At 45.6% G+C, this 13658-nt stretch overlaps 1 protein-coding gene and 1 non-coding gene across 4 annotated transcripts in view; one reads left to right on the forward strand and one right to left on the reverse strand.

Moving 5' to 3' along the window:
• The window catches only part of DISP1 (dispatched RND transporter family member 1), a 187045-nt gene that overhangs the window by 110565 nt on the left and 62822 nt on the right, over positions 1-13658 (reverse strand). The window contains exon 1 of one of the 3 annotated variants that reach the window (XM_047077200.1): positions 11258-12456. The exons of the other annotated variants lie outside the window; for them this stretch is intronic. The gene's annotated coding sequence lies outside the window, so the exon portion shown is untranslated. Of the gene's footprint in view, positions 1-11257; positions 12457-13658 lie in introns of those variants that run through there. 3 annotated transcript variants of the gene reach the window in all.
• Positions 2276-2377, forward strand: LOC124510563 (U6 spliceosomal RNA). Its single transcript, XR_006961756.1, has one exon. It is a non-coding gene; the product is annotated as a U6 spliceosomal RNA (small nuclear RNA).

The following is a 13658-nucleotide window of genomic DNA, read 5'->3' on the forward strand; positions in this document are numbered from 1 at the left end:
TAGTTTCTTCTCTCTAGCTTACTTTATTGTAAGAGTATAGTATACAACACATATACAAAATATGTGTTAATTGACAAGGTACTGGTAAGGCTTCCGGTCAACTATTAGTAGTTAAGTTTTTTGTTGTCGCAAGTTATACACAAACTTCCGACTGTGTGGGAAGTCGGCGCCCCCAACTCTTGCACTACTAAGAAGTGAGATCGCCGGCAAGAAGGGTCCGTGGGCAAAACTGCTCACCAACGTGCGGGAACCTGCTTGACTTTGACTCTATTAAAGATGAAACATCTACATCACATTATCTACTCCACTCTTGCCCCATCATCACCGATCGACCTCCCCACAGACACGGAGCAAGTGATAAAGGTTTATGAAATAAAGCAAGTATCTAAACCAGGAAATTTATTAAACGTTTGTTCTGTTTCAGACACTATCCTAAGAATTTTAAGTAAAAAATACCTTTTCATTCTCACGACAACCTAAGAGGTCATTATCCCCTTCTGCTCTCTGACAGACCACGTCAGATGGACAGGTGACTTTCCTTTTCAGAATTCTCCTGGCTATGTTCACATATTTTTTTTCTTCCAGGCAACTTCAGCATCATGAACGTATCTTACAATGCAACATCAAGAGCCCTTCATTTCAATTCACAATAACAAGCATCTAACAACTGTTTTCTGACGCTATTTCCTGCTTAAATAGTCTTTGGCCCTTTAAGAAGCCACACGAAACTCATACTGTTTTTAGGCTCCACGGATATGGAGGGGGTGGGGGCGTCAAAAGAGACTTAGAGTAACGTATATTCTATATTTTAATATTTTCAACACAGAGACAAAAAAAACATACATCTACACAGACACCCTTAGTTGGAGATCATGCAAAAAAGGTAAATTTAAGGCCCTCCATGAGTGCAAGACCCAAAGCTAAATAAATGCCCCAGCAGCCCACCCCATAAAAAGCCCAGGATTCTCTCCCCCCTTTCTATTTCCACCGCACCCTCCACAAAACCAGGAAACCACAGTGATGGTTTCCTCTGGCCTGGTGACGGTCGAGCCCTCACTCAGAGCTGTGTTCACCGCGGGCAGCAGCGGGATGAAGGGCTCTTGTAACAACTTCATCTGAAAAGCTACTGTGTGAATTTAGTTACTTGCATCTCAAAAGGTACAAAGACCAAGGAGAAGATGAGACCTCTGTGTTTTTCTCTGTAGTAGTTCCACCCTGTGTAATTTATTTGGTTCTTTTATAGCCAAAGTCAACTAACCCTCAAAGTTATGAGCTTCTAGATCAGCCGGTCACAGTTTCCACAGGCTTTACTAGCTCCTTGGAGAGAAAGAACCCCTGTTGACATCCTTGCTTGAATCAGGTCTTGGTTACACTCTCGTGGTCTTCTAAGATACTAATTTTGTGCTACTTTAATGAAAAAATGAAAGTCTGCCACGAGACCAACTGATGATAGCACACAGACCTCAGCCAAGAAAAGCATTAGTATTTTGTTTTCTCTGTCCCAAATACACTCAAATTGTTCCTGGTATTTTTCTCAGGAGTTTTAAAATTGACTAGTTTTTAAGTTTTATGTCAATAATGGCTTTGTTAGTACTACATAAAACCTATGACTAACAAACGTCCAGAAAATATTTACATTCAAAAATATTTTTTCTTTTATTAGTAACTGTGATTTAAAACAAACATCTTAGGACCTGAGGCGTCCCTGGTGTTGGAAAATTACAAGGGTATCTGCACTTAGAAGAGGTGTTGAAGACTCAGGGTCTTAGAATTTAAGGAAATCTGCAAAATGCAAACAGTTTATTTTGTTCTCTTTCTAAATAAAAATTGCAATTCCATCACGCAATTCGTTTCTTGACAAAAGGAAGGTTTGAGTCTTAATTGAATCATGGGTGTTAGAATTTATAAGCCTTGGTTTCACATGGAAACAATATTCATCTTTCATTAGTAAATATACTATAGTAATCAGCTCATTGCTAAATACAACAGATTATGAAGTAAAATAAGACGAAAATGCTTAGAATCAAGAATATAAGCATTTGGAAACTTTGATCGTAGGGGAAAGCACATCTGAAAATTATCCTCACGATGTTCCTTTCTGAATATGCTGTTACTGAAGAATTTTAGTGCATTAGAAACCATCCAAGTCAGCCAGTCAGGAGTCAGGTAATCTGGGTATTTCTTCGATGGGAAAGTCCACTAGCTGACTTCGATTAAAAAAAAAAAAAAAAAAAAAAAAAAAAAAACAACCAAAAACCCACTACCAACAGCAACTTTGCTCCAGCAGCTCATACGCTAAACTTAGGACAACACAGAAAAGATTCCATGGCCCCTGCATACAGACAGCATACAAATTCATGAAGTATCCCATATTTTAAAGCATCATAAATATACCAATGCTATCGGCTGATTTTAATTTGTATTTGTTAGGTATTGTGAATAGCAAAAGTAATAGACGCTTCTCGTAATGAAGTAAGCAACATAACCATAAACAAAGAAACAGTTAACAGTGTTTCCAAATCCCACTTCCCGAGACAATCAGTGCTCACAGCCCGACTACCCCTCCGGGCTCGTTCACATCACCTATAGAAACATCTCACACACAGCCCACTATGCGTGCCTGTAAGCCCACATTCCTCATACATAGAGACGTGTTCCATGTAACGTATAACACACATAAGCAGGGTCCTCTCTCATTTTTGGGAACATGACACATACTGCTCTGCACCGCACATACTCACTGCCGTCCCGGTGATGCCTTTCGTCCGCAGACGCAGAGCTCACGCCATCTCTCTAAGGCCGGCGGAACTGCTCGGTGTGGACGCAGCCTCCTTTATGCCCCGCACTTTTCACTCGCCCTTCTCTTGATGGGTACGTCCCCCTCCTCAAGTGTCCACCAACCCCCAACCCTTTCCCCGTAGGCTCCCTCTCATCAACCCTCTGCGACAGACACACACCGTGAGCACGAGCAGGGAGAGAAAAGCTGCTTTGCTAAACCACTTTTACGTGTACGGCTGCCCCTCAACGTCTCATATTCTGACACATCCAATGCACCGCCCAGGTAAGCTGCACGTCAAGACACTAGCTTAGGTCACCTGGTAGTTAGAGGTCTAGGGTTTACAAGAAAGGCACACGGGACAGGGGACCACAGCCCCCAGGCTCTAGCTGCAGTTCCGACGTGAAGCACCTACAGGACCCTGAGAAGTTACATCACTACTTGGATGTGTTTCCTCCTCTAAATAAGGAACTGCTTGAGCTGGACAATGTCTAGTCTGTTCACACTGAATCAACGATTCTATGTTGCTCAATGAATGCAGACTTTATGACAGTCCAGAGAGGATAACTTACTAAAAGGACTTTTGAATAACTTCCACAAAAGGGTTTACTAACAAATTAAACAGTGCAGAAATAGTGAAAGAAAAAATATTGTAACCACTCAAGAAAGCAAAATGTTTAAGTACTTCCATAATATCATTATAATTACCTATTTATAAATAATATGCTAATCACAACTATAATGGTCATTTTATGGAAGCAGTGTAACTAAACATCACATAGTATACATATTTGGCTCAGTTCCAATTACTACAGATCTTGAAAATAATAAAACGAATGTTTTAAAAAGTGTAGTAAGTGGCTGAGCCTGGGTGGCTCAGTTGGTTAAGCATCCAACTCTTGATTTCAGCTCAGGTCATGATCTCATGGTTCGTGAGTTCGGTCCCCACATCAGGCTCTGCACTGACAGTGTGGAGCCTGCTTGGGATTCTCTCTTTCCCTCTCTCTCTGCCCCACCCCCCTCTCAAAATAAATAAACTTTGTTTTAAAAGTATATCTCACCGTGGTTTTGACTGGTATTTCCTTGATGATGAGTGATGTTGAGCATCTTTTCATGTGTCAGAATGGCTAAAATTAACAACTCAGGCAACACTAGATATTGGCGAGGATGCGGAGAAAGGGGAACCCTCGTGCGCTGCTGGTGGGAATGCAAACTGGTGCAGCCGCTCTGGAAAACAGTGTGGAGGTTCCTCAGGAAATTAAAAATAGAACTACCCTACAACCCAGCAATTGCACTACTAGGTATTTATCCAGAGCATACAAAAATGCTAATTTGAAGGGCCACATGCACCCCAATGTTTATAGCAGCATTATCGCCATAGCCAAATTATGGAAGGAGCCCAAATGTCCATCAACTAATGAATGGATAAACATGTGGGGTGTGTGTGTGTGTGTGTGTGTGTGTGTGTGTGTGTGTGTGTGTGATGGAATACTACTTGGCGATGAAAAAGAATGAAATTTTGTTATTTGCAACAATGTAGATGGAACTAGAGTATATGATACCAAGCGAAATAAGTTGGAGAAAGACAAATACATGACTTCACTCATGTGGAATTTGAGAAACACAACAGATGAACACAGGGGCAGGGAAAGTAAAATAAGATGAAAACAGAAAAGGAGGCAAACCATGAGACTTAAACACAGAGAACAAACTGAGGGTTGCCACAAGGGAGGTGGGTGGGGGATGGGCTGCATGGGGGATGGGCACCAAGGGGGGCATGTGTTGGGACCGGCACTGGTGTCATCTGTAAGTGATGAACCACTGGGTTCTACTCCTGAAACCAACACTACACTGTATGGTCACTAACTAGAACTTAAATTTAAAAAAAAGTGTACTGGGGCGCCTGGGTGGCGCAGTCGGTTAAGCGTCCGACTTCAGCCAGGTCACGATCTCGCGGTCCGTGAGTTCGAGCCCCGCGTCGGGCTCTGGGCTGATGGCTCGGAGCCTGGAGGCTGTTTCGGATTCTGTGTCTCCCTCTCTCTCTGCCCCTCCCCCGTTCATGCTCTGTCTCTCTCTGTCCCAAAAATAAAATAAACGTTGAAAAAAAAAATTAAAAATAAAAAAATAAAAAAAAATAAAAAAAATAAAAATAAAAAATAAAAAAAAGTGTACTAACTGTTGAAAGGCTATGGAGAAACGTGGCCCCATTTCCGCCTCAGCCATTCCATTTCTAGATTAAGGTTCTTAATTTATAAAAAGGAACCCCAAAGCTTTAGGGTCACTCATTTATTAAACGATCTTTATCAAACGTGAACAGAGTGCCAGGTGGGCCCTGTGCTGTCCCTAGGTTACAGATGCAGGAGCGACGCCCTGAGGCCCAGGCTCCCCGCCCCCCCGCAACCCAGTGCTGGGACCGGCAGCACCCCCCCCCCCGCCACCACCCTGTGCCCACACTGCCTCGGCCTACAGTTCTGCACCCCAGATGGTTTTCTGATTCAAACCGGCCTGCCCCATAATCGGACTTAATTAAGTTACATTTTAATGTATTTGTTAAAAGATTCATGTGTCATTTTCAGGAACACCCTGCTGCGTTCTGCAAGACAGAAAAGGATACTAGTGTTTACGGAACCCGCAGAAGCAGGGCCCTGCGGCTGGTCTACAGGGGAGGTGACAAGAAGTTAGTTCCTTCCCAGCCACAAGTCACCGTGCAGTCCCGTGAACATGCACAAGTCACCGTGCAGTGATGTGAACATGTACCTGCATTTTAATCTGCTTGATCTCGGGCTCCAAAACATGCACAACATAAGGAAATACAGAACGATCCCCAAATACGTGCACGGACCCCACACCTCGGGGGCCACACAACCCTATGAAAGAAAGGAGTGAAGACAGAAGCCACCACCCCTAGGATGGAAGTGCGTCTGAAGAGAGTGAGGGGAGAACACGGCCCAGTGTTCCACCCTGCAAACTGCCAACCTGGACCAAGACCGCACTGGCCCCTCTGCTCAGCCCTCCCCCCACTCCTCCGCCCCTCTGCTCAATCCTCCCTCCAATCCTCCCCACCTATGCTTAGTCCTCCCCCCCGCCCTGTCCTCTGCCTCTCTGCTCAGTCCTCCCTCCAGTCCTCACCCCCTCTGGTCAATCTTGTCAATCTTCCCCCTCAGTCGTCCGCCTCTCTGCTCGATCCCCCCTCTAGTCCTCCACCCCTCTGGTCAATCTTCCCCCCCAGTCCTCCACCCCTCTGCTCATCCCCTCCCATCCTCCCCACCTCTGTTTAGTCCTCCCTCAAGTCCTCTGCCCCTCTGCGCAGTCCTCCCTCTAGTCCTCCCCCCCCACACAGTCCTCCTTCCAGTCCTCAGCCCTTCTGCTTGGCCCTCCCTCCAGTCCCCCGTCCCTCTGCTCAGTCCTCCCTGCCAGTCCTCCGCCCCTGTTCCATCCTCCCTCCAGTCCTCAGCCCCTCTGCTCTGTCCTCCCTCTAGTCCTCCACCCCTCTTGTCAGTCCTCCCTCCAGTCCTCCCCCGCTCTGGTCAATCTTCCCCCCCAGGCCTCCACCCATCTGCTCATCCCTCCCTCCAGTCTTCTGTCCCTCTGCTCATCCCCTCCCATCCTCCCCACCTCTGCTCAGCCATCCCTCCAGTCCTCAGCCCCTCTGCTCGATCCTCCCTCTAGTCCTCCACCCCTCTTGTCAGTCCTCCCTCCAGTCCTCCCCTGCTCTGGTCAATCTTCCCCCCCAGTCCTCCACCCATCTGCTCATCCCTCCCTCCAGTCTTCTGTCCCTCTGCTCATCCCCTCCCATCCTCCCCACCTCTGCTCAGCCATCCCTCCAGTCCTCAGCCCCTCTGCTCGATCCTCCCTCTAGTCCTCCACCCCTCTTGTCAGTCCTCCCTCCAGTCCTCCCCCGCTCTGGTCAATCTTCCCCCCCAGGCCTCCACCCATCTGCTCATCCCTCCCTCCAGTCTTCTGTCCCTCTGCTCATCCCCTCCCATCCTCCCCACCTCTGCTCAACCATCCCTCCAGTCCTCAGCTCCTCTGCTCTGTCCTCCCTCTAGTCCTCCACCCCTCTTGTCAGTCCTCCCTCCAGTCCTCCCCCGCTCTGGTCAATCTTCCCCCCCAGTCCTCCACCCATCTGCTCATCCCTCCCTCCAGTCTTCTGTCCCTCTGCTCATCCCCTCCCATCCTCCCCACCTCTGCTCAGCCATCCCTCCAGTCCTCAGCCCCTCTGCTCGGTCCTCCCTCCAGTCCTCCACTTTCAAGACACGGAGGAGCTGGGCAGGTGGAGCCGGACACAGATTCACTGGGGTGAGCACGGGGCCCTTCCCTGCACTAACCCCGCCCACGGACATGTGGCTCTGGCTCCTGGTCTGCTCCTCGGAGGAGAGAAGGCATTACCATAAATCCAGCAGGGGGCCCCCAGGTGCAAATTCAAAGAGAAAACAAAAAAGTAACTTCGGCTAAAAGTGCAAAGGCATTTTTGGAAATTCGCCAAGCGTACCTGCCCCTAATAGTGAGTAGTTCCTGTGTGCATCAGTACTGCGGGCTGATGCCTAGGTGATTTCTTTTATATATTTAATTTTTTTTTAATGTTTATTTTTGAGAGAGAGAGAGACAGACAGACAGAGCATGAGCTGGGGAAGGGCAGGGAGAAAGGGAGATACAGAACCTGAAGCAGGTTCCAGGCTCCAAGCTGTTAGCACAGAGCCTGATTCGGGGCTGGAACCCAGGAACAGTGCGATCCTGACCTGAGCCCAAGCCGGAAGCTTAACCTACTGAGCCCCCAGGCGCCCCTATGCTTTAGCAATTTCTATTTATAGAGACCAACCAGAACAGGCTCCGGAGAGCCCTCACCACCCACTAAGTATTTTCTAAGCAACAATTTTGGGATTTTGGCTTTGTATGTCTATACTTAAAAGACAGAAAACCATAAAACTTTACCTTCAAAATTTAATCTCAGAAAAGACTATGTAAACTGCGATTTCGTTTTTCTTCAAACAGGAAGGGCTTTCAAGACTGAGCTGTTTAACTGTCTTGATTTTTCTTAGTTTTAGAAGATGCAGACTCCCAGCACTCCTGATCAGGGTGGAAAACTTAAATAAATGTGTAAACATGTAACAAACAAAAAACTTAAATGTTTCTATAAAGGGTTAAAGAAAATGTTGGAAGAAAACTTTTTTTTTACTTAAAAAAAAATTTTTTTTACTGTTTGTTTATTTTTGAGAGAGAGAGACAGAGTGAGAGCAGGGAAGGAACAGAGAGAGAAGGAGACACAGAATCTGAAGCAGGCTCCAGGCTCTGAGCTGTCAGCACAGAGCCTGACACGGGGCTCAAACCCATGAACCGTGTGATCATGACCTGAGCTGAAGTCGGACTCTTAACCGACTGAGCCACCCAGGTACCCCGGAAGAAAACTTCTTTAAAACAAAAAAAATAATCAACTCCCAGGCAAGTGTATGGAAGAGACTTCCTGACATAAAACTCACCCCCTTGTTTCTTTCCTACTTTCTGGTATTACGACTCATTAGAAATTCCACAGTCAATTCAACCCTAGAACTTACAATGCACATGCCACATTTAATATAGTTTGGGTAAACAGAAAACTCAAACACAGAAAAGGATGAAGCAGTTTTCAAAACAAGTTTCAAGGGATAAAATATGAACTTATGAGCAAGGAATTATTAGTTTTAATCATATGGAGAGAAAAGCAGACCATATTTCCTGAGGTTTAAGGGAAAAAAATGCACCTCAAAAGGGAACGTCATTAACGGCTGTCTGAAATTGTACATCTATAACCTTTGAGGGCATAGGTGAATGAGACTGCTTTTCCCCCCAGATTACTCACAGTTAATGTAATTTGGCAACAATCTGAAGGTTACCAGAAATCTCTAATCACTTACTCATAAGTTATCGTCAAGCATCCTTTTTTATAGCAGCTCAGTAACAAGCAGCAGTGACATGGAAATTCTTTTTGTCTGACAGCAGCGGCACAGGAAGAGAATTCAGACGAAGAACACATTTCATGTCGCCAGAGCTGACAAATGTGAAAAATGTGCCAAACTCTGAAAGCCACAATTTCTATTAATTAGACAAATGGAAACCTTTTCAATTGATGCTGCCCAAATCTCAGGTTTTTCAAACAAAAGAACTGTTTGTCTTAAAGAAAAAATTTAACAGTTATTCATTTTTGAGACAGAGAGACACGCAGAGCGTGAGCAACGGAGGGGCAGAGAGAGAGGGAGACACAGAATCCGAAGCAGGCTCCAGGCTCTGAGCTGTCAGCGCAGAGCCGGATGCGGGGCTCGAACTCACGAACCGCAAGACTGTGACCTGAGCCAAAGTCGGATGCTCAACCAACCGAGCCACCCAGGCTGTTTTTCTTCCAGAGCCATTTTATTTTTATTTATGACTTTTTCTTATTGGAAAAAGACTGTTCATATTAACTGAATAATTTATCTGGGTTCAAGCTTTAAATGGTAAAAAAACAAGAATACTTATATGGAGTCCTATTCTCACGTGGTTTGAAAATAAAACATGAAGATACTGGAGGGGAAAGAACCACTTGAACCACTTGTTCAACGCAGTTTTATTGAACGTGCACCTCACGCCAAATATTGGCCCAGCAGTGAGGATATATCTAGAGGTAACACCGTAACTATTTTATTGACTCATTCATTCATCCAAATCCTTAAAACATGGATTTACCACCTAATGCCAAGGCTTTGACAAGATACTAGGGACTCAAAACATTGTCTTGAGCCATGTTTCCCACTGCTGGAGACGAGAATGAAGCCTGGGCTGCTGAATGTGAAGTGGAGGGATGTGAATCCTTCACTTCCATGTAGAGCTTGAACTCAGACGGAGACGGGGGCATAGACACATACACATATTTCCTGGCTCAGTCTGAGAGATCTGAGACCTAACAGGGTCTACAACAAACAACACATTAGTAGCAATGTGCACACCCGGATCTTGGTTTCAAAATACCATTCTCCACGAAAAGGAACCAAAGCACCCTAGGAAAGGCTGTGTCCGGGGCTGGTGCAAAGAAGTACATGAAGAACTTACAACATCTTGTTCCACCGAAAGAAGAAATCCTTGAAGAATTATGGAAACATATCCAAAGGACAGAGGGGCAGTTTGTAGCTGGGGCCCCCACAGCCCAAAGCTGGAATAATTCAAGCATCAAAATAATTAAGGACAGTAAGGAATATAATTCCTTGAATACAGTAAGAATCTATGAGTTTGAACTAATATAAATTTTAAAAAGGAAGAAAAGGAAGCTCTTTCTTAGAGCATAATACCAACTAATAAATATGGAAGTCTAGAAGGAGGGAGTGAAAGTCTGAGGAGGAAGAAGATACTAAGAACTTCAAACTATCTCTCCACAAATTACATATTAACTACAATAGGAAAACGGTAAGTTTACAGTGGAGAAACTTGGTGGGTAAGTCAGTAACACTCGTACCGACATTGCCCGCCTACTGACAGGATGTAGAAGGCACGACACCATCCCGTGGCTTTCCCCCCAAAATGACGACACTTCAATCTCATCATGAGAACACATTAGACAAACCCAAATCGAGGTCAATTCTACAGAATAATTGACCTCTCCTCCTCAAAATATGTAAACTAAGGTCAAGAAAGTGAAGAAAGACTCCAGAACTGTTCCAGATTTGATTCAAGGAGACAGGAAACTGCCATGCAATGTGTGACCCTGGACTGGATGTCGTACTCGAGACAGAGGGCAAATCTGGATGTGGACCGCAGATGACCAAACAGTATTATATCCAGGTTAGATTTCCAGATTTTGGTATGTGTGCTGTGTTTTATGAGAGAATGTGTCCTTAGGAACTACATATGGAAGGACACAGGGGTAAAGGGGCATGATGTTGGCAACTTATCCTCAAATGGTTCAGAAAACGTTATGCACATATAAATAAGAAAACTGTGCTAAATAATTGGTAAATCTAGAAAATAAAATATAAATAAATAAATAAATAAAAACAAAAAAAACAAAAAGAAAGAGAAAACAAATAACTGGTAAATCTAGGTAAACGGTATATGGCATTTCCTTGTACTAATTTTGTGATTCTTCTTTTTTTTTTTAAAGGTTTTTTTTTTAATTTTTTTAACATTTATTCATTTTTGAAAGGCAGAGAGAGACAGAGCGCGAACGGGGGAGGGGCAGAGAGAGAGGGAGACACAGAAACAGAAGCAGGCTCCAGGCTCCGAGCTGTCAGCACAGAGTCCGACGTGGGGCTCGAACTCACGGACTGCGAGATCACGACCTGAGCCGAAGTCGGCCACTCAACCGACTGAGCCACCCAGGCGCCCCTGTGATTCTTCTTAAAGTTCAAAATTATATCAAAATAAAAAGTTATAAACAAAACACTACAGTTAATCCACTCAAGAATGTGATCACTCAGGTAACACTTAGGACTTTACTAAACGTCAGTGGACAAAGATACATAGAACACAGATTCCTACCTTTGAGGACATCTCAGTCTTGAAAGGGTTGCTCAACCTTTCAGAAAAACAAATTATAACATTATCTTATTACCACTCTCTTTTAATGCAGTCAAAAGACCTCATAGGGAAAATGCATTGTGAAGGACGTGAACATTTTCCCACTGTACTAGAAGTTAAATAACAAACATTCCTAAAATAAATAAATCTATCACCCAAGAAGCAGAATTTTTGCTTTAAAAATATTTCTGTTGTAACGTGATCTATATTATAATATTACTAGAGATTCAGGGCGTATGGCTTTATTAACACTGTATATTATTCTTTTTAAGATTTTAAGTAAGCTCTATACCCGACGTGGGGCTCGAACTCACCACCCTAAGATCTAGAGCCGCACGCCCCTCTGAGCGAGCCACGCGTCCCACCAGACAAATATTACTTTTAAATGCCACATTACTCATTCAGCGTGGTAAACGGACTTTGAAAGAACAGTATGACGAAGCCCAGGAACAACAGACGGTGAGACGGAGAAACGTGTGTTAACTGGCATCGACTGGAGGCCAAGAGTGAGAACACGTCCAAAGACGGGAGCTGAAGAAGCGCACTCGAGTCGTGGGCCCACAGGGCGGACTCCTACTTCATAAGCAGGGGGGGCGGTGGAAGGACGGAGCACGGGGCCGCGGCAGCCCCACGATCAGGCAGACACGCACCGTGGACAGTCTCTGGCACGGGTCCCTGCCCCACACAGACAAGGACACCAGCTCTAGAAGGAGGCTGAGCCACCAGCCAGGAGGGCCAGGGATGGGATTCCAGCCCAGGCTGACCTAATTCAGAAGCACGCTCTCAAACACTACGTAATCTGCTCTTCCTGACACATGCACCTGAGGGTCTACGATGGGCACGTTTGTGACAGAGCCAAACAGTAAACAAAACAACCCACCCCTGAAGTTGCAGGATTTCGAGCCTAGAATACGTAAATGGCCGGAACGACAGACCGTCTGCAGGCTTCTCTATAGTGGAAGGTGTTACCAGCAATTGGGGTAACGATAAAATAGCCATCGTTGGCTTCAAAGTCGGTGGTGACAGGGTCCCTCGGGATTAAAATGCAAAGTCACCACAAAACACACCAAGAACGTAGACGCAGAACCTTCCCAGCCACTCGGCTGTCACTTGACCAGCTGTACTAACATCTCTGAAGAAACGTGTTAATTCAGAAAACAGGACATCAACAACGGGCTGAGAAAAAAGAGATGGGCTGTCCCACAGGGCAGGCCCATTGGCCCAGGGACAGCCACACTCTGGTGACCAATGTGGCCTTACTGCAGAAAAGGATGTAGCCGGGTTCCTTTAAATATCTGAAATTTAGGGGCACCTGGGTGGCTCAGTCGGTTGAGCGTCCGACTTGGGCTCAGGTCGTGATCTCACGGTCTGTGAGTTCGAGCCCCTAGTTGGGCTCTGTGCTGACAGCTCGGAGCCTGAAGCCTGCTTCCGATTCTGTGTCTCCCTCTCTCTCTGCCCCTCCCCCGCTCATGCTCTGTCTTTGTTTCTCTGTCAAAAATAAACATTAAAAAAAAATTTAAAAAAAAATATCTGAAATTTAATCTTTATTTTTATCAAAACAACCTACAGTCTTTTTTTTTTTTTTTTTTTTTTTTTTATTTTGGGACAGAGAGAGACAGAGCATGAACGGGGGAGGGGCAGAGAGAGAGGGAGACAGAATCGGAAACAGGCTCCAGGCTCCGAGCCATCAGCCCAGAGCCTGACGCGACGCGGGGCTCGAACTCATAGACCGCGAGATCGTGACCTGGCTGAAGTCGGACGCTTAACCGACTGCGCCACCCAGGCGCCCCGATTTACAGTCTTAAAAGTAGCTCTACAAGGCACTAAATGGGGAGAAAAGTGGCCCCCGCCCCTCCTTTCTTCAGCTACACCTTCTCTGTCGCTGTTTGCAGATCACATGCTCATTACTGCTTTCTACGTTTTTTTAAGTAGGCTCCACACCCATCGTGGGGCTGGAGCCCACAACCCTGAGATCAAGAGTCGCACGCTCCCCCCACTGAGCCAGCCGGGCGCCCTGTGCTTTCTACGTTTTTCTATTTCAAGCATGAACTTTCAAGTTGCACGCGACAACGCGGACGTAGGCATCCGAGGCGTCCCGCCCTGCTCGGGACACTTACATCACACCTCACTAGCACTGAGTGCCTGGTTGTTAGGACTAAATAGCCCCTAACCATCATTCCCAGGGGCATCCCTTCCAGAATGGCCATCACATTCCTTTCCTGAAACCATGTTTCCTTCTAATTTGCAGCCTCTTTTCTATGCATCTTCTCAACCCGAGGATGATTCAATGAAAACACCTCCAGGTGGGACGTGTACATGCTGGACGGTGAACAACTCCCAACCTTGTCGACTTGGAGTCTAG

Source organism: Lynx rufus, unplaced genomic scaffold, assembly GCF_022079265.1.
Source record: "Lynx rufus isolate CCGP_SWC_20201006 ecotype Redwood Valley unplaced genomic scaffold, mLynRuf1.p SCAF_15, whole genome shotgun sequence".
Classification (NCBI taxonomy): domain Eukaryota; kingdom Metazoa; phylum Chordata; class Mammalia; order Carnivora; family Felidae; genus Lynx; species Lynx rufus.